At 37.7% G+C, this 22299-nt stretch overlaps 1 protein-coding gene across 5 annotated transcripts in view; it reads left to right on the plus strand.

Annotated features, from left to right (window-relative positions):
* R3HDM1 (R3H domain containing 1) overlaps positions 1-22299 on the plus strand; it is a 174451-nt gene that overhangs the window by 125047 nt on the left and 27105 nt on the right. The gene's annotated exons all lie outside the window — the stretch shown is intronic.

Consider the following 22299-nt stretch of genomic DNA (forward strand, 5'->3'; position numbering starts at 1 on the left):
TTTTTAAATTTTCTTTATAAGTCAGTGAAAACAGCTGTGGTCTCAGTGTATATCCTAGCTTCTTAAACTGTAGATTACAATCTTATATGAGGTCCCATGACAATGTGGTGGGTCAAAAAAAAAATCAGCAGCAGTAAAAAGTTTCTGGATGCACAATGACCAAAACGTAATTAAAATAAAATACATACTGAATCTTAAATGTTTCTGGCAGCATTTATCTATTTGCATTTTTCAAGTGAAAAGAGATCATTTGTATACGAAGTTTAAACAGCCCTGGTACAAATTTGTTAGCAATCATTTCTGTCTCGGATGTCTGTTGTTTTTTTAGCCTTTTTTTAGTTCTAGGTATTGGAGTTGATTTTTGTTTTGTTTCTTTTGGGGACATTATAGCTGCTCTTCACTATCAGACTCACCAACAATGTCAGTGTGACTTACTGAGGCCACATAACTCTGTACCTTCATTTGAGCTATTTCTTGTTCTTATTATTTTTAGCACTCTTTGCGGTTGCTGTAATTTCAGGAGAAGGAAGTTTGTGCTGGGCAATCTAATGAGAAATGTTCTTGCTTTTTCTGATTTGTGACTCTTCAGTAATCACTGATTCTTCAGCTTCCTTTCAGAGATAGAATTCTCACTTATGACTCCTGAAGGGAAGCTTTCAAGAGTCAATCTGTTACTCTAGTTGTTGTCTTGTATTTGGTAGTTTCTTCCTTTTTGTGTTACTGCCCCTTCGCTGTATATGTGGCACATGTTCTTCCAAACTGTGTTGAATATATGACTTGGTCATTTTAGCCAATTTAGAACCTTTCTTTTTATCTCATATATGACTCCTTTTAGTTTTAGGTTTTCCTAAACTTTAATAACGCAAGTTAGCAAAAACTAATCCCAAAAGATGCCATAAGTTACTCCTTATATATGGGAACATGTTACTTTATTCTAATGAAAATTATTTTTAGGGCCAGAAAGATAGCTCAAAGGACTGAATATATGTTATAGGCCCAAGTTTGATTCCTGGCACTGCCTGATCTGGCATCTCTGAAAGTGACCTCATTCCTTCCCTTATCCCTGCACAAAGCCAGGAAGGAGTAGCTCCACTAAGTGTGACTCAAAAAAGAAATATTTCCAGAGTTACCTGTGAGTGACATTTTCCAATGACTGACTTTTCTTACAGTTTTCTACTTGATTTCTCTCCCAAAATTGTAAAGTTTAGCTATAGTCATGATGATAAAGAAAAAAGAAATTTATCCTCATTCTTTTCTTCCAAATAACTTTTATGTGGCTAATTAGTGACTTATTAGTATAGTCTATTAAAGATCCCTTTTTCATATTTAAATGACCATTTTATTTCTTTTACATGGTTAAGCTGCATAATAAAATTAAAACTGAAGCGCACAGATTGAACTAGTTTATTTGTACAAAAACCAGCTTTAAAAATCATTCCCTCTTGAGGCCGGTGAGGTGGCGCTAGAGGTAAGGTGTCTGCCTTGCAAGCGCTAGCCAACGAAGGACTGCGGTTCGATCCCCCAGCATCCCATATGGTCCCCCAAGCCAAGGGCAATTTCTGAGCCCTTAGCCAGGAGTAACCCCTGAGCATCAAACGGGTGTGGCCCGAAACCCCCACCCCCAAAATTATTTCCTCTTGGGGCCGGAGAGAGCATGGAGGTAAAGACGTTTGTCTTGCATGAAGAGGGATGGTGGTTCAAATTCCGGCATCCCATAAGGTCCCCCGAGCATGCCAGGAGCGATTTCTAAGCATAGAGCCAGGAGAAATCCCTGAGCACTGCCAGGTAGGACCAAAAAAAAAAAAGATCATTCTCTCTTGGGGCCGGAGCCGTGGCGCAAGTGGTAAAGTATCTGCCTTGCCTGCGCTAGCCTAGGACAGATCACGGTTCAATACACACACACACACACACACACACACACACACACACACACACATCCCATATGGTCCGTCCGTCCCCCAAAGCCAGGAGCGATTTCTGAGCGCATAGCTCAAGAGTAATCCCCCCCCCCCACACACACACACACACACACACACATCCCATATGGTCCGTCCGTCCCCCAAAGCCAGGAGCGATTTCTGAGCACATAGCTCAAGAGTAATCCCTGAGTGTCACCAGGTGTGGCCCAAAAACAAACAATAGCAACAAAAACAAACAACAAAAAAATTACCTCTTAATGAAAAGCGGCTGGACATGCCTAAATGCGTATCAAAACATCTGCATGACAGATAGCTTCTGTCTATAATTAGTGCTATTTTATTATTGTAGTGAGTTAGTTGTGGTAAGAAAGAAGGAAATGACAAGTCAGGTCATTTAAGCAATGAACCATATAGTTTCTAATGTTGTGTTTGACTTTGGTAGTCAAGAGTTTCTCCTTTCAGTTAATTTTATAATAACCTCTTAACCCTCAGATCACATTAGCTGTATTTCATTCAATTTTAAAATTGAGAGCCACAAAGCATCCTTATCTAAAAGGAAAGAAAATTGCTGTGTTAGTGAATACAGCAGAATATTTCCCTATTAAGAAATGTTCAGGAGGGCCAGAGAGAAAGCTCAAATAACTGAGCACATGTTTTGCATGCTAGAGAACCAAGTTCTTTCTGGTCTCTGGCACTACAGGACCAACCCCCAAACACCGAGATAGAGAAACCCCGGAGCACTGCCTTAAAATTAAAAGTTTGATAGTGCAGTGCCAACTCTTATGATGGTAATCATATTACCTTTTTATAGAATTAGAAACAGTTGGACTATTTAAAAATACATACTAATATAAAGCAGTGGTTCAACCACCAATCAGTTGACCATTAATTAGTAAGTGTATAAAAGATGAGAACCACTGGTTTAAAATTTTTAGTTAGCAAGTGGTTATTGTGTTAAAGAGTAATACAAAATGTATGTTTGTATTTGTTTGTCCTAATTGAAAAGGAAAATAGAACATGTTTTGTTCTTTTTGACAGATTTATAGCAATTTCTGTCTTTATGCGTGCATATGTGTGTGTGTGTGTATCAAATCCACATCCATATACATGGAGAGCAAGTATTCAGCCAAGAAACTACACCCTAAGCTAGATTTACATTTTTGTAAACATCATATTTTTGGAATTTTTTTCCCTTCATTTTCTACATTTCACCATTCATTTAAGCATCACATTCTTTATATTTTTGTTTCTTGTCAAACATTTAATCATCCTACCAAGTATCTAAAAGCTTACTGTTGGGGGCAAGAAAGATAGCCTTGTACATGGCCAACTCGAATTTGATCCCTGGTCTCCCATATGATTCCCTGAGCTGCCAGATATGATTTCTGTTTGCAAAGCCAGGAGTAACCCTTACGCACCACTCAGTGTGCCACAAAAAAAGAAAGGAAGGAAGGAAGGAAGGAAGGAAGGAAGGAAGGAAGGAAGGAAGGAAGGAAGGAAGGAAGGAAGGGAGGGAGGGAGGGAGGGAGGGAGGGAGGGAGGGAGGGAGGGAGGGAGGGAGGGAGGGGAGGGGAGGGGAGGGAGGGAGGGAGGGGAGGGAGGGAGGGGAGGGGAGGGAGGGAGGGAGGGAGGGGAGGGAGGGAGGGAGGGAGGGGAGGGGAGGGGAAAGGAAAGGAGAAAGGAAAGGAAAGGAGAGGAAAGGAGAAAGGAAAGGAGAAAGGGAAGGAAAGGAGGAAGGGAAGGGAAGGGAGGGGAGGGGAGGGAAGGGAAGGGAAGGAAAAAGGAAAGGAAAGGAAGAAAGAAAAAGAAGCAGCAGCATACTGTTTTCTTCTTTTACCTAAAAAGGTGAAACTAATCATTCATCTAAATAATAAAAGCACTGGCAGTCTAGAATACTGTGGCACAAATAATTTTTAATATGTATATAAGTTTAATGAAATTTTTCCTTAAATTAACAGCCCCACCTGATTCCACTATTCTTACACCAGGTAGAATTGGGCAATAGATATATAGAATTTTCTGTTAAATAGGAAGGAAGTTGAGGAAATATTTCAAGTGAAATGCATTGGTATATATATGCCAAGTGCCACAATCATTATTGATCTTTTAAATTGGGACCAGAGAGATAGCACAGCGGTAGGGCATTTATTTGCCTTGCACGCAGCCGACCCAGGACTGATGGTGGTTTGATTCCCAGCATCTTAAACAATAAACCTCCCAGCTGTGGAAACTAAATTGAAATCAGTACAAACATTATGCTGGGAAATTAATGTAGAGATATTTTTTTAATAAATATTAAGTTGTCATGGCTATTCAAATAAAGATTACTCACTCCCTATCAATGGAAGCAGTAAGGAATTCTGGCTACATACAGCTTTTCAGAAAAGGTTGTGTATAATGTGAAAGAGATCAAATTACTAAGTCAGAATCCTGACTCTCCTTTTTCATTGTTAACTGCTGTTAGATATTTTACTTAAAATCCACTGGATTTATTTTGCAAGGTTAGGGAGTTTTGCTGTGTTATTTATTAAAAATATGTGTACTCTGAAATTCCCCGATTCCCTGATCTCTGTATCTTATGTGAGTTTAACTTAAAAATTTAAGCTCAGAAAGGTAGTCAGAGAATTGGTTTACAAAAGCTTAGTGATTTCCTGTAAGCAATCAGAGTCATACAAGCAGCTCTTTCTAAAGATTGATTACTTTTCAGTTGCAATAAACAGATTTTATGATTTTAACCGTTATCATAAAATTAAAGTTTATGGTCTATAAAGTATAAGGAGTTTGGTATATTATAGAGAAACTTATCCTGTTGGAGGTAGTTATAGCATAGATTTTAGGTTTTTGAGGCCCTGATAGTATTTTTCTGTAGCTGCTTTTATTCTTACGACTCGAAAAAATTTGCAGCTTCACCATATGTTTATTTTGCAATAATTGGCCTTGTTCCTGAGCTGTTGGATTCGGGGCCGTAGCACTGTCTGAGAGGTTTCCATTTCTCACAGTGAACCGGTCTCTTTTTCAGCTGCTTCCTAGCTTCTTTTAAACCAGGTTTCCACTGCTTTTATTCTTTTAATGTATATTAAAGTGTTAACATTTGCTTAATATTTTGCATTAATTGTAATGCCTTTAAATCATGCATCATACTCCAAAATAAGGATTTGAATTTAATAACAGCCTTTGCTTAATATAATTTACCTTTTCAACCTGACTTAATATAGTTCATCTCTTAAAAGTTTGTGAAAGCTGTTGCTTTATTTCTTTTCCAAAGCAGATCTGGATGGCAGATTCACTTTGGTTTGGAGATTTCCTAAAAAATTTAACTTCTTAAGCATGTCAGAATTACATCTCTTTCCTTATTGCTACACAAGTTCTTGGGACTATTAGTATTCATTGAGGCATGTCATCAGCTCGACCTAAGCCACTTAAATACTCTTGAGTCAAACTGTGATATCTTGTGCATGTGGAAAACAACATGATAGTAAAGTTTAATGCTTTAGTTTTGCAACTAGTTAAAAAAAAATCAAAGAATATCTACTTTCCAAGTTTAGCTTTCCAAATAACCCAGAACCATGTGTTTCCAAATCTTTGTTACCAGCAGATAATGGTAGGGTTTTGATGAAGCACACCACAAGAGGAACATTGCAAAATAAAGTCTGTAAGGTATGTAGCACATTGACATTCATACAGGGCATAAGTTTAGAAGCAAATAAGGTTTATATAAAAACAATAAGTAGGAAACAGATGATGCTATTAATGGATTAGGATATGTTAACTGCAAATTTTAGGTAGTCTTTTATTGGCATCTTTTGATAAAAAGTAATGGAAATTTTGTTATTTATATTACTAGTTGGTGGCCCTGGCTATCCTTGGTTTTTATCTTTTATTTTTCATTGATTCTCTGAGCATTTCTTAGAATTGTGTGACTAGCACAGATTCAGACATCGTATAATACCTACAAATCTACCAATTTCTCTTTTCCCTTCTCCATTAATCTGTCATCATTGAAATACGGAGCCATATATATCTGGTAAGTAACCATAGATTTCATTTGAGATGTATAGACTCTTCTGTTGGGTCAACATGAAAATAGCTGTGTTTTGTAAGCAGTTTGGCTACTTTTATTAGAATTATTTTTTATGGTTTTTTTTTTTTCTTTTTTAGCACTGAGACAGGAAAGTAGAGCATGTAGAGGAAAATGAATAGAGAAAGTATGCTGACAACTGTGTTTTTCAAATTCAATCAAGGGACTATCCTTAAATGAACTTGCCAGGTTACTAAAATAGTGACACAGAAATAAGAGAAATTGGGGTTATAATTTTGAAATTGTTAATTTCCAAACTGATCATTTAAAAATCATTCTTTCACATTGACATATAGATACCTACTTAAAATGAATTTTAAGTTGGCAAAATGGCTCAGCCAAAGTACAAAATACAATACAAAATAAAAGCTGCCCTAAGCACCACTGTGTGCAGCTTTGGTGGTCCCCAGCAGCAGCAGCACCAATTTCTAGCAGATCTGGGAGCCACAGCACTACTATTACTGTTGTATAAGGAGGCCACAGAGATAGTACAGCAAGTAGGGCACTTACCTTGCACATGGCTGACTTGGATTTGATCCCCAGCATCTCATATGGTCCACTAGGAAGCCACCAGGAGTGATCCCTGATTGCAGAGCACTGAGCTCACCAAGTGTGGCCCAAAACTCCCCCCAGAAATACTCTTAAATAACAGTAGATTTCATTGCTGTTCTGACCAAGAAATCCTTCCATTTCTTTTTATATTGTCTTTGATTGTGTATTATCTATTCTGTAGAATTAAAGATGTTTTTCTTTAACACAATTACTAGTTCAGGTCATTTATATAAATAACTAACCTGTTAAAGCTTATACAATACTTTCCTGCTTAGCACTGTATTTCCTTTGTGTTCCTTTATAAGTATCAGTAAGAGTTTAAAATAGAGTACTCTGGACACCTCCAGGGAAGCTCAGGAGCCATCAATTTATTTTGTCCTCATTTTCTAGGTTTGCAGGATTGATTTAATTGCCTCTGAAAGTACTAAAAGAAATAAGATAATATTGCAACAGTATAATCCTTTAATTTAAGGAAAGAGAATAGGGGCCGGAGTAATGGCACAAGCGGTAGGGTGTTTGCCTTGTACTTGCTAACCTAGGACGGACCACAGTTTGATCCCCCGGTGTACCATATGGTCTCCCAAGCCAGGAGCGATTTCTGAGTGCATAGCCAGCAGTGACCCCTGAGCATCACTGGGTGTGACTCAAAAAGAGTTCAATCTCTTGTTTAGATCACTTGTATTCATATTGCTTGCTTTACAAAAGATAATGCTTGCTTTCTCACAATATTGAACAGATTTCTATATCACAAGAATAGTTTTTACTCTAGTATATTGAAACATCTTTTTAAATCTATACAGTAATTTTTTTGAAGAAAGAATGATTAGGCAATAGCCAAGCTGGTGGTACATTATCAGAATGCTGTAAAGACTCTTCATGTAGCATGTCTTTTAAACCTATAGGACTTTACTTCATCCTTCCTAATCTTTAATCCTCTCCCCCTTTTCCAGATCTTTGATATTTTTCTCAAAGTGAAGCTTGCCTATAATTAGGTGAGCTTTTGTTTTATGCTAATGCTAAATTAATATTTTTGTTTTGCATAGGCAATAGTAAGGCTGTTTAATTGGAATGGTATTGTGGATATTTATTTTACTTGTTTTTAAGTATTTTTCAACTGAGATTTTCTGGTTTTGCTTGTTATTATGGTATCTTCAGCTGCCTTAGTTCTTAGAAATTTATATAATTCAAAATAATTCATAATATTTTGCAACTTTTAACTCAACTCTAAAATTATCTACCTTAAACTAGTTACTGGGCAGTTTGTTGTAATTATTGAACTATACAGTCAAACTTCTAGAAAAATAGTTTAGGTGCCTGTCCCATCAAATGCTCTATTGACTTACCAGTCATAAAGAGCAGCACATGTTAAATTTTTTTAATTCCTTTTTTAGATATTATAGACGTAAAAATGATACCTCAGACATGACATCTTCCTGCCCAATCTGTTTTTCTATTGAATGTAAAAATGAACATAAAACCATAAATTTTTTTAATTCTTTTTTTTAGATATTATAGACGTAAAAATGATATCTCAGACATGACATCTTCCTGCCCAGTTTTTCTATTGAATGTAAAAATGAACATAAAACCATTCAGAAAAGAGTCGTTATTTCTCATGCGCTCCCAAAACGCCACCCAAGATACAGAACATGCTGCTTATATACAGTGTCCAAGTTAGAGCTGGCTTAACCTTATTAGTTTAAGTTTGAACTCTCTTGTTGTTGTTGTTTGAACTATTACTTCAGCACTCTAGGATATCTTTTTATTGTCATCATCATTTCTTTGCAAATTAGAATTCTTGATTGAACACTTAATTTTATGGAGATGAAAATAAAATTTATTAAAATTTTGCTTAATCTATAAGCAAACCTGGAGTGTGGCAAAATGATTTACATATTGAGCAAAAGCAGCCTTTGATGCAAAATAGTAGCACTAAAATTCTAAGAGAAATAATAGAAATTGTCATGGAAATACTCAAGCTAAGAGATACAATTCAAGGGATCTGAAATAAGTTAACATTTGAGTTTCCTCGTCCAATTTGCAATTGTCTTATATACATATGAAATCTAAATAGAAGTTATATCATACTACTTAGGAGTATGGGCAAAAGAAACATAGGGGAATTCCTACCATGGAGAGAATATTACAGGCTAATCATAAAATTCTTTGACTATGGCAGCTGTTCAAGAGCTGAAAAATCAGAATCAGAAAGCTTTCTCGCTTGAACTTTAGTTATACAAGGAATAACAAAAGACAGTAATAGTACATCAACTAACACCCAAAGTCTGGAAGATAGTTTCTCAGCTAAGAAGCTCTCAGGTTTGGGGGAGGGACAAGGTTGATAAAATATTAATGCGGAGTTGGTCCAGGGGATGTCTACAATAGAAATAAGTACAAAACTTCAGTTGCAAACTCAATAACATTACTTGTATTATGGTGCTAGTCATATTGTTATTTTGTTCAGCTGCCTCTTTTAGAAAAAAATTTATAGTAAACCAATTTCGCTATCATAAATATTGAAGTTAAGTTTTTGGAACCATTTCTTTGAAGATTTAACAGAAATTCAACTATAAGTAGTTGGGGAGAAAGTATACCCTGTATTTAAAGCACATGTTTGTTTTCTACACCAATAATTTTTTTTTTTTTTTGGTTTTTCGGGCCACACCCATTTGATGCTCAGGGGTTACTCCTGGCTAAGCGCTCAGAAATCGCCCCTGGCTTGGGGGACCATATGGGACACCGGGGGATCGAACCGCGATCTTTCCTTGGCTAGCACTTGCAAGGCAGACACCTTACCTCTAGCACCACCTCGCCGGCCCCATACACCAATAAATTTTAATATGTATTTTAATTAATATGTATTCTTGATAAAAACAATTTGAATTCAAAATTAATTTTGTTAATATCACTTTAAAATCAGCACTTTTAAAGATAACATGCCAAGAATCAATTGCAATTGTATCCCAAAATTATTTTCTCTAGAGACCTGAGAGTGGATTGAACAAAATATTTTTAACTTCCTACAAGTAAAAATCTTTTGTGAAAGACATTTAGAAGTCACTTTCAAAAAAAAAATAAAAAGTAACTTTCTACTTTATTAAGTTGTTTCTTCAAAGCTGCAGGCAAATTTTAAAATATTATTTATAAAAACACTGCAAAGAAATTCAGTAGCATTTAGAGGTCATTTTGATCCAAGAGTTTACAATAGTGTCAGAGAGTCAGTGTCCAGTACGTAAAAGTTTTTCCACGAACATGGGTGTAATATGAAAAAACTGCCTTATTGTTTTTAAGGAATAAAAAAGCACATTAATAAGTTTAAAACAATTGAGGGAAGCAATGAGTTATTTTTAGAACAGCTTAACGGTAAATATTATAATGTTAGTTTGTTCATTTATAATGATTGTGCAAAAGTGAGAACAACATCCCCAAGACTACATTGGAATAGCAAAAGCTAAAAATAGTAATTCCAGCTAAGTCTTCAACTCACTCTATAATGTACTATAGATCCATTTTTCCTGGAATAGCTTAAATGAAGCAATTTGCCCTATTTTTGAGATTTTGTACTTAATTTTAATTTTGGCTATTTGGAAAAAGTGGGCTGTTTATATAAATATGAAGTGTAGTTTTTTTATTGACATGTTTATTCTATATTAAAAATACACTGTACTTGTTTTATACCATATATATACACATGTGATAGTATTAATGAAGAACTGTAAAATTCAGGAATTAAAGTGTGACCCTGTAATTCTAAAAAAAGAAAAGTGCTTGCCAGAAGCCTTGGGTTCAACCTGGTACCACATAGTAATCCAAACACAACAAGAAGTTCCCCTTTCCCTAAATATCTCTAAGTTTGACTCCAAAACAATGCAAAAATTTTTTTTCTGAAAACTGGGTTTATTAACTTGCAGTTAATGAACTCCCCTCTTTAAAATTTAACATCACATAATAATTTAATTTTAGGTATACATAATTGAAAACGTTTTATTTGCAATATGTGATCACTAATGAATATTCAGTTCTGTTCTTCACCATAAACTTAGCACCTTTGTTTCTATTTAGCCATTTCTCATAAATATCTTTTTAATCTAAATTTTTAGAAATTAAAAGTTCATCTGTTTTAATAATTTTGTTAGCACCTTGGTTACAAAACTGTTTGTAGCTGGGTTTCAGTTATAGAATGTAAACACCACCCTTCACCAATACAACTTTACCACCATCGGTGTTCACCATTTTCCTCCTCCACTCTCTGTCTTCAGAACAGGCATTCTATTTCACTCATTCTCACTGTCATGGTAGTATCAATGTAGTTTTTTCTCTAATTGCACTCTCCACTCTTCGTAGTAAGCTTCATAACATGGGTCCTTCCAGCCCTCTTGTCTATTATCTCTGAGTATTATTATCACTGTCTTATAGCTTATATCCCACAGATGAGTGTGACTATTCTGTGTCTTATCTCTCCCTCTGACTCATTTCACTTAGCATAATAGTCTCCATGTCCAGTCATGTATAGGCAAATTTCATGAATTCATTTTTCTTAACAGCTGCATAGTATTCCATTGTATATATGTACCACAATTTCTTTAGCCACTCATCTGTTGTCAAGCACGTGGGTTGCTTTTCGATTCTGGCTATTGTTAATAGCACTGCAATAAAGATAAGAGTGCAGAGGGTATTGTTTTTGTATAGTGTTTTTGTTGTTGTTGTTCCTAGGGTATATCCCTAAGAGTGGTATAGCTGAATCACACGGGAGCTCAATTTCCGGTTTTTTGAGAAATCGCCATGTTGTTTTCCATAAAGGCTGGACTAGATGGCATTCCTACAAGCAGTGAATGAGAATTCCTTTCTCCCCACATCCCCTCCTGCACTGATTGTTATTTTTTTGGTGTTTTTTTTTGGGGGGGGGGGTTTGTTTGGTTTGGTTTGGTTTTGGTTTTGGTTTGCGGGTCACACCTGGCAGCATTCAGGGTTACTCCTGGCTCTATGCTCAGAAATAGCTCCTGGCAGGCTCGGGGACCATATGGGATGCCAGGATTTGAACCACCGTTCTTCTGGAATTAAGACAAATAAATGCCTTACCTCTATGCTATCTCTCCGACCCCAATGATTGTTCTTGATCTTTGTGATGTGTGCCAGTCTCTGGTGTGAGATGGTATCTCATTTTTGTTTTGTTTTGTTTTTGCATCTCCCTGGTGATCATTATGTGGAGCATTTTTCATGTGCCTTTTGGCCATCTGTATTTCTTCTTTGAGGAAATGTCTGTTCATTTCTTCTCCCCATTTTTTGATGGGATTAGATTTGATTTTTCTTAAGTTCTGTCAGTACCTTGTATATCTAGATATCTGATGGGTATTGGGTGATCATTTCTTGTTTACACCATAATTATTTCTATATCTCCAATTAAAGGGGCAATTTAGAAGGCCCACCAGATGAAATCTCCTGAATTTTTCTGGCATGGAGAACTGAAAAAAACCCACAGGATTCCTCAAAAGTCCTGCTGCGGAAATTTACCCATACGTGGAGAGTTGAGGAATTTCCGAAGAGATATTTCTGAAATTCATGTCATGGCACTGACATTACATTCCCTTCATATTATTTAGCTTAAATATTATTTCTCCCTTGTATATTTACAGGCCAAAATATGACCTCAAACAAATTCTTCTGGCCAGAGAATTCTCAGTACCAAATCAAAGCTAAGACAATTTTCTTCTCTCTGTCAGGAACTTAGCTATAGTCATCACTCCTAGCCAGGTACAAAATTTACATTTCTTTGACCTGGTACTGATTTACTCAAAAGCAGTTTTTCACTGCTAGCCTGCAGAAAATATCAGCCAGACAACTCCCTACTTTTTGTTATGCTACTTTTCCTTTCTAACTCAGGACCTCTTAAATAGATCCTTTTCACCTGAGCTGCCTAGCCAGTCAGATTTTCATGTATATTAACAGGCCAGCTGCTAATGTTTCTGTTTTTCTAAACTCTAGCTCTTTGTCAACGCAGAAATTCCTTTTGTGCCTAAGACTATCATTTTTTCCTTTAAATACTCCTAGCATGGAGATTAAAGTTGTGACTCACAATTGCCAGAACATGTTTCCCCATACATTCACTGTGTGGTCTCAATTTCTTCATATTCTGTCGTCCATGTATCCACTCTATCCTCAAAGAGGACTCAAAAGAAGCCCTATAATGCATCCGGAACTCAAGAGCCAGTCCACAAGATCTGGCAGACCAAAGTTAGCCTGCAGCAATTTCTGTCATTCCGTGAGTAGCCTTTGTGTCCTCAATATTTTTTCCTTTGAGGTGCAGAAGCTTCTTAGTTTAATGTAGTCCCATTTGTTGTTTTTTAATTTAATTTAATTTTTTAATAATATCTATTTAAGTACCAGGATTACAAACATAATTTGTAGTTGGGTTTCAGTTATTAAAAAAAAAAAAAAGAACACCCCCCCCTTCACCAGTGCAACCTTCTCAACACTAATGCCCCCCCCCCCCCCCGCCTGTACTCCAGACAGGCATTCTATTTCTCTCATTCACTACTCTTGTCATAGTAGTTGTAAATGTAGTTATTCACTGTTAACTGCTGCTTCCACTTGTTTGGACAGTGGTGTTTCTCCTTGAAAATGCCTTTAGTTTCAGTTTCTTGGAGAGTTCTAGGTACATTTTCTTCTTTGCCTAATAGTTTTGAGTCTGATATCAAGGTCTTCAATCCATTTTTATTTGACCTTTGTGCATTGTATTAGAATTAGATAAAAGTCTGAGTTTGCTTTTTTGCATGTGGCTGACTGGATTGGATAACCCACAAGTAATAGAGTTAATACTAATAAATGTTATGTTCATTAAGTTTCAGGTATAGCTGTATCTACATTTTATTTATTTTATTTATCTACATTTTACTCATTTTATGATCATAATCTTCTGAAATAGATGCACTCTGATATTTATTTTGCAGGGGGCACACCCAATGATGCTCAGGGGTTACTCCTGGCTATGTGCTCCTAGCTCAGAAATCACTCCTAGCTCAGAAATCACTTCTGGCTTGGGGGACCATATGGGACGCTAGGGATCGAACCGCAGTCCTTCCTAGGCTAGCACAGGCAAGGCAAAAGCCTTACCACTTGCACCACTGCTCCAGCCCCTCATGACATTTATTTTTGAGTTGAAGAAACAAAAGCTCAGAGTGACTTATACCTCATTTAAGCTCAATAGTTGTTAGTTGTAACTGGAATTTATACAGAACAGTCCAATTCTAAATTTCACTTTTCTCAGGGACAAATGCTAGATAGAGTTGAAAGAGTAAGACTGTTCTAAAAAAAAAAAAAAAAAAAAACATTAAGCAGCTGACCTCAACAAGTGATATTGAGCATTTTATGAACACAGATCCAAGAATAACTCCTAAACACTCAGATTATGAGCATAAAATGAGTTAGCCAATGGAGATGCTTACAACTGTGCCTGAAATCTAATGAATGTAACATTCTTTTACTATTACTAATAGAATGTAACATTCTATTACTTGTGAACTATCCAATAAATGGTAATTTAGGATTTTTCTTTTTCAAAGTAAAAGCATAATAATATTGAGTTAACTTTTATATCTATACTGAATTTCAGACTAGATATGGGAAGCTGATATAGCTTATTCTAAAACACTATCTTATTAGCGCCGTCACTTGCATTTTTCTTTAAATGCAAGTGTTCAGGGGCAGGAGTGGTAGTGCTTGCCTTCCACACGGCTAACCTATGACGGATCTCGGTTCTATCCCCCAGAATCCCATGCGGTTCCCCAAGCCAGGAGCAATTTCTGAGCGCCTAACCAGGAGTAACCCCTGAGTGTCACTGGGTGTGGCCCAAAAAGCAAAAAAAAAAAAAAAACAAAGAAAGGAAGGGAGGGAGGGAGGGAGGGAGGGAGGGAGGGAGGGAAGGAAGGAAGGAAGGAAGGAAGGAAGGAAGGAAGGAAGGAAGGAAGGAAGGAAGGAAGGAAGGAAGGAAGGAAGGAAGGAAGGAAGGAAGGAAGGAAAAGAAAAGAAAAGAAAAGAAGAAAAGAAAAGAAAGACTTCACTAGGCCACCGGAAGGAAGGAAAAGAAAAGAAAAGAAAAAAGAAAAGAAAGACTTCACTAGGCCACCACTTGACAGTGTTTATGGAACAATATGGTGCCAGGGGTTGAATACAGAACCTCATACAAGCCAGGCATATTCCTGGCTATGTCAAGAAAATATTTTTCATAATCACGAGTCAAATTCAAGGCCTCAAAGATGCTAGGCATGTGGTCTACTTCTTAAGCTATTTCTATGACCCAAATATAACTTTTATGGGGCCGGAGCAATAGCACGGTGGACAGGACATTTGCCTTGCATGCAGTCAACCTAGGTTTAATCCCAAGCATCCCAGATGATCCCCCAAACCTGTGTAGAGCCAGGAGTAACCCTTTAGTGCCCAATCCTTGCCCTCCCCCCAAAAAAAAGAAAAAACTTTTGCAGAGGGGTCATACCCAATGGTGCTCAAAGTTTACTCCTGGCTCTGCACTCAGGAATCACACCCCTGATATAGCCCAGGGGACCATATGGGCTACTGGGGATGGAACCCTGGTAGGCCATGTGCAATGCAAATGCTCTACCCACTGTACTATTCTCTGTCCCTTTCTTTTAAATGTGTTTTAATGTTCAGTTTACACTTTTTAAGAAATGTTCAAATAAATTCTTCCAAGTTTTATGTAGTAGCTATAAATTAAACCAGTGTTTGTTGGGTTTTTTAAATAAAATAATTAGTAATGAAACATTGGTCATTTGATAAATAAAAAAAGAAAATCAGGTGCCGGAGAGATTGCACAGTGGTGTTTGCCTTGCAAGCAGCCGACCCAGGACCTAAGGTGGTTGGTTCAAATCCCAGCGTCCCATATGGTCCCCTGTGCCTGTCAGGAGCTATTTCTGAGTAGATAGCCAGAAGTAACCCCTGAGCACCACTGGGTGTGGCCCAAAAAAAAACAAAAAAAAAAGAAAGAAAGAAAATCAGGGAGCATAAAAAAAAGGAAACATATGGCCCTGATTTGCACCTTTGAAATCAACATGGTAGACCAAGAATACATTCTAACACATCTAGATAGAACAATACCAAAGTCAATTTCACATTCACCTACACTGTGTATGGATAGAAACCATGTCCTGGAAACCCTGTCATTCTCCAAAATCAAGAGATCAAGAAGAGTCCTGGCAGGTGTTCCTCAGTTTCTAACCCTAAATTTACTAACTGGCTTCTGGGCCATGGCTGAGCAGCACTGTCTTTTCAGCTGGATGGGAAGTGGATCTGCTGACAATTCTTGCTGAGGCTCCTCTGTCTTTTTTTTTTTTTTTTTTTTTTTTTTTTTTGTTTTTTGTTTGTTTTGTTTTTGGGCCACACCCTTTGACGCTCAGAAGTTGCTCCTGGCTTCTTGGGGGACCATATGGGACGCCGGGGGGTCGAACCGCGGTCCGTCCTAGGCTAGCGCAGGCAAGGCAGGCACCTTACCTCCAGCGCCACCGCCCGGCCCTCCTCTGTCTTTTTAACACATATGAGCTGGATCTAGGCAGTGATGGGCAACCTTTTGTTTTCAACTGAGCCAAATCTCACCAAAACCACGATTGAAATTTATTTTGAGAGCTACACAGGGCATGCACTGACAGAGGCTAGGAGCAGAGTACTGACTCCTAGAGCGGCCGCCAGGCACACAGAAGAGCCGCATTAAAAAGTGTAAAGAGCCGCATGTAGCTCGAGATCCATGGCTTGCCAACCATTGATAGGGCAATAGGCCTGCAACTTTAGGAGGCCTGGGGATGCCAAGATTCCTGAGTATGGTCCTTTCCAGCAGGCTAGAGATCTTCATTCTGTTAGTCCTTACACGTGCAAGTCAGGCTAGAAAGTGTTGTGTTCTTATATAAATGATTTGAAGATAATTACATGAACTTTAAGTATACACTATTGTTTTGTTTTTTTTTGTTGTTGTTGTTGTTGTTGTTTTGTCTTTTTTTTTTTAACCACACCCGGCTATGCTCAAGGGCTATTCCTAGCTTTGCTCAGGATGCCTTCCTGGCATGCACGGGAGGGGGGGGAGAGGGGATGTGGGATGCCAGTGACCGAACTCAGGTCACGCGCCCTACCCGCTGTTCTATCGCTCTGGCCCCTACACTATTGTTTTTCAAGAAGCTTAATGAGTGACCCATGGATTCTAAACTGAGGCGATCTATATGGGATTGCTTTATTTTAATGAGAAGCAATCTAAATGTACTGAACCTTATTATAAGCATTTTACTTTACAACTTCAGTTCAGCTTTGCTGTCAGAAATAACTTACTAAATATGGAGAGTAAGACACTAGTCATTCTCAGTCTAATGGTATATATTCTAGTTTGTGTAGAAACATATATTGTTTTAATCCCATTCTGTTTAGAATGTTTTCCCTTTTACTTAAGGGAATGTTTACTTGAATGTTTGCTTTTGGGGTTATTGTGAAATAACTGACATGGGTAGGGGGGTTATTTTATTATATTTGTTATAGAGTCCTCCCCCTAGCAGTTCCCAAGACAGCAGTAGCAGCACTGCTTGGCCCCAGGTGCTGCTAGCTTATCTTTCAGTTCTCCAGTTCAACAATAACAAAAATAAAATGATGAGTAACACATGATCCCTATTAATGATTCTCACAACTCTTAGTTTTAAAACCTTTAATATTCTGCTAGTATTCTGTTCTGTCTTCATCTTTCGCTACCATATTCAACTACTTGGTGTTCTCTTTTCCTCAAACATTTTTTATCTTTTTTTTAACTGGAATATTCTTTCTGTTACTGCATTCATAAATATCCAGTAAGTTTAATTTCTACCTCTTGTTTTCATTAGGTCCTCTTTATACTGCATTTTTTATAAGGAATCACAGCAAAAATTTGCCTTAATTATAAAGATTCAGTTCATGTTTTACTCATCTTTTTTATTTCCCACACTCATCAATGCTCAGGCTACTCCTGGCTCTGGACTCAGGAATCATTCCTCAAGGTGCTTGGGGGACCATATGGGATGCTGGAGAGAGATCAAGCCCAGGTCTGGTGCATGTATGGCAAACACCTTACCCATAGTATCAATGTTCCTGCCCTGTGTTAGCCAGCCACCACACACACACACACACACACACACACACACACACACACACACACACACACACACACACACACACACACACACACACACACACACACACACACACACACACACACACACACACACACCCCCTATAAAGACCAGTCAGGTGCCAGAGTAAATGATTGGAATTTTATGTTGTGTCACACTATGTCATATTTTAATAGGCATGATATAAATGAAGCTTGAGTTCAAATAAGGAATTTTAAATACTATCAGAAATTTACTGTTAGAAATTTCATCATGCTAGAAATGTTATGGGCTGGAGAGATAGCATGGAGGTAAGGCGTTTTTGCCTTGCATGCAGAAGATCAGTGGTTGAAATCCCAGCATTCCATATGGTCCCCCGAGCCTGCCAGGAGTGATTTCTGGTTTGGTTTGGTTTTGTTTTGTTTTGTTTTGTTTTTGCCAGGAGTAACCCCTGAGCTGCTGGGGTGTGACCCAAAAACAAAACAAAACAAAATTTCATCATGTGATGTCCAAATGATACCCAACATGAAACTACTATTTTTGGGTCACACCTGGTAGAGTTCAGGGGTTACTTCATTTTTTATTTAAAAATTTTAAGTCAAATTATGTTACAGTGAAATTTATCAGGTAGTCACTTCTTTTACTTCAGGCAACTAATATTTTTAAGTTTATTTATCACTGTTTACAATATTTTTAACTTTTGTTTCTTATAAAAATTACCTCACCAGGGCCAGAGCAGTGGCGCAAGTGGTAGGGCATTTGCCTTGCACGTGGCTAACCTAGGATAGCCCATGACTCAGTCCCTGGCATCCCATATGGTGGGTGATTTCTGAGTGCATAGCCAGGAGTAAACCCTGAGCGTCACTGAGTGTGGTTCAAAAACAAAAAAATTTTTAACTCACCACATCTGAAGTGGCTAAGACCCTCCACTAATGCACCTGTGTCACTTCCGGTTCTTATCACTCCTATCTTTCCCTACCCCTACACTGGTATTCTCAGTTGTATATTCTAGTGACCAGGGTCTTAACCACTAAATATTGTCTGTATCCTTACTTTATTTCTCTATATAGAGCAGAAAAGTGATATTTTCTTGTACTTTTCCTTACACATTTATTGTAAGAAATTATTTTCCCAGTCCGAAGATGAACTCAAAGTTTGTTGCTAGAAAATAAATATGTAGGGGCTGGAGAGATAGCATGGGTGTAAGGTATTTGCCTTTCATGCAGAAGGTCATCAGTTCAAATCCGACTTCCCATATGGTCCCCCTAGCCTGCCTGGAGCAATTTCTGAGCATGGAGCCAGGAGTTCCCCCACTGAGCACTCCCAGGTGCGACCCAAAAACCACACACACACACACAAAAAAAAAGCAAAACAAAAGGAAAATAAATATGTAAATAAATGCTCAGTGGTAGCATTTCCAGCAAACAAAAGGTCTTTTGTTCACATTCATTTATTTTTCTACTCTTCACAGCTCTGGAGGGTGGAAATGGCAGTTTGTTTTGATGGTTCAGTAAATTTAGGGTATGAATTTGAAGTATTTCTCTTTTGATAAATTGAAAATACAGTTGATTATCAGTTGACAAGTGTCTTTTGTCTTCTTTCTACCTATTAAATGTTATTAGAAATTCACAGGGAGAAAGTTTACCAAGTAAATTGCATCTTTTTAAAAAATACTTTATTCTTGGGGCTGGAGAGATAGCATAGATGTAGGGTGTTTGCTTTGCATGCAGAAGGATGGTGGTTCGAATCCCAGCATCCCATATGGTCCTCCAAGCCTGCCAGGAGTAACCCCTGAGTGCTGCCAGGTTGACCTAAACACCCCCCCAAATAAATAAAATTAAATGAAATAAATAAATAAATAATACTTTAATCTTTTTTTTTTTTACAGACCAGTTAATCCTAAATTGTAGTGCATCTTTTATACTTTTTCTTTTTTTTTTTTTAACACCACCCATCACCAGTGCAACATTCCCATCACCAATGTCCCAAGTCTCCCTCCTCCCCACCCGACCCCTGCCTGTACTCTAAACAGGTTCTCAATTTCCCTCATACATTCTCATTATTAGGACAGTTCAAAATGTAGTTATTTATCCAACTAAACTCATCACTCTTTGTGATGAGCTTCCTGAGGTGAGCTGGAACTTCCAGCTCTTTTCTCTTTTGTGTCTGAAAGTTATTATTGCAAGAATGTCTTTCATTTTTCTTAAAACCCATAAATGTGTGAGACCATTCTGCGTTTTTCTCTCTCTCTCTGACTTATTATGCAGCTGTCAGGAGAGATGAAGTCATGAAATTTTCCTATACATGGATGTACATGGAATCTATTATGCTGAGTGAAATAAGTCAGAAATAATACTTTAATCTTAAGAAATTCTTTGTCACTGCATTTTTACTTTCTTGTTAATATGTTGCATAGTTACCAGATATCCCTTGTATTTATATCTTAGAGAAGATAATGCCAGGTATTATTTATTTTATTTTTTAATAGAATGAGTCTTTCAGACAATTACAGTGATCCTGTGGTCTACAATGAATATCTGATATGAGATGGTTGCCATTTTTCTTTTATTTGGTAGAAATAAAAATTGGTGATCATTTCACTGGCCTGTAGTTGTGGAAGTTTATTAAGACAGTACTGTAGTTTGGTTCATCTTTGGAGAAACTTTTCATTTTCCTGAAGCTAGATGGTTAACTATTTTCTATTAACAATGGTTTTTGTTTCTAGTAATTTATTGGAGTACTGAGCTAATTAGTTTATTTGAAGAAGTTCTCTTAGGAGTTGGAGACAGAAAGAAACAGTTCTTACTGCTCAGCATTTATTGTGTTAGTTTAATTTAACTTGAATTATCAACAGTGTATTTAGCTGAAAAAAGAATTGCCCCTTAGTTGAGTTGCTAACGTTGAGTAGATTATTACTTATCTCTTAAGAACCTTTATCTTGGAGTGGGGTTCATACTTTGCATGTGTGACTTTAGATCATTCCCAAGCATTGTGGAGAGAGGGAACATGAGTATATACGTGTGTGAGAGACTTTTTTTGTCACGCAACCTTAATATTACAAGTAAGGGGTCAGAGAGAGAGCACAGCAGTAGGGCGTTTGCCTTGTATGCAGCTGGCCCAGGACAGATGGTGGTTTGAAACCCGGTGTCCTATACAGTCCCTGTGCCTGCCAGAGCGATTTATTTTTATTTTTATTTTTGGGCCACACCCACTGACTCTCAGCTATGCGCTCAGAAATTTCTCCTGGTTTTTTTGACCATATGAGAAGATGGGGATCAAACCAAGGTCTGTCCTGGATCAACCACATGCAAGGTGAATACCCTACCACTGTGCTATCACTCCAGCCCCTTGCCAGGAGTGATTTCTGAGCACAGAGCCAGGAGTAACCCCTGAGCGCCACCATGTGTAAACCCCTCCCCCCCCCAAAAAAAAAGAAATGCATGTGAAATCTAGGTGCCTAGGCTTCAAGGGTTGGGGCCCAGCCTTTATATATAGGAGCCCTGGGAGTTTCGTTCTCAGTACTGTATGATCCCCCAATAGTGTCAGTAGTGGACTCCCCACTATTCCCAAAAAAAAAGAAACCACTTAATTGAAATACCATGAGATACACAGTTACAAGGTTGTTCATGATTGATTTTCAGTCATACAAAGTGCAATACCCATCCTTTCACCAGTGCACTCCCAGACATCAGTGTCTCCACTTCCTTCCCCTACTCCCCCAATCTGCCTCTGTGGCAGATATTTTTCATTTCTCTCTTCTTTTTTTCTCTTAGACACTGGTTCCCAATATTGCTACTGAATGGGGTATCATTCTGTATCACTTTACGTCCTTTGAGCACCCAGTTCTTATGCAGGTTGATCATTCTCACTATCATTGTCATAGTGGTCCCTTTTCTCCCCTAACTGCTCTCCCCTGCTATCTGTGGCAAGCTTCCTACCATGGACTGATTTTCTTGGCCCTCTCCTCTATTATAGTCTTTGAATGTTACTAGCATACTATCTTCTATGTGCAGTCATGCTATGTCTATCCCTCTTCCTCTGATTCATTTTGCTCCGCATAATAGGCTCCATAACCATCCATGTATAAGCAAGTTTCATGACTTCATTTTTCCTAACAGCTGTGTAGTATTTCATCATATAGATGTATCATGGTTTCTTTATTCACTGGTGTTTTTGAGTACTTGGGTTGAAGGAAACAATTTGTAACAATATGCATGATCTTTCAAAACTGCAACCATTTTACAATAGTAGCCTACCACAGGGAGGCTAAACTGGGCCTACTTTCTGGTCATACTGCTTCTGCATTTACAAAAGGGAGCAATAATGTAACCTTCCCAGAAACCATTTCTCATAATAGATTGTAACATACTCTAAGCAAATAGTTCGCCTGTGTAAATAAAGTTTATAACCTTATGAATGTAATGCAACTTAATGAACTTAATGCAAAGGAAATTCTGCATAAATTTTATTTAAATTATATTTTTAGCGACTGGAGTGATAATACGGCAGGTAGGGCATTGACCTTGCATGCAACTGACTTAAGGTTCGATACCCCATCTGGTCCTCTAAATTTATCAGGAGTGATCCCTGAATGCAGAGCCAAGAGAAATCCCTGAGCACAGCC

This window comes from Suncus etruscus, chromosome 5 (genome assembly GCF_024139225.1).
Source record: "Suncus etruscus isolate mSunEtr1 chromosome 5, mSunEtr1.pri.cur, whole genome shotgun sequence".
In the NCBI taxonomy this organism is placed as follows: domain Eukaryota; kingdom Metazoa; phylum Chordata; class Mammalia; order Eulipotyphla; family Soricidae; genus Suncus; species Suncus etruscus.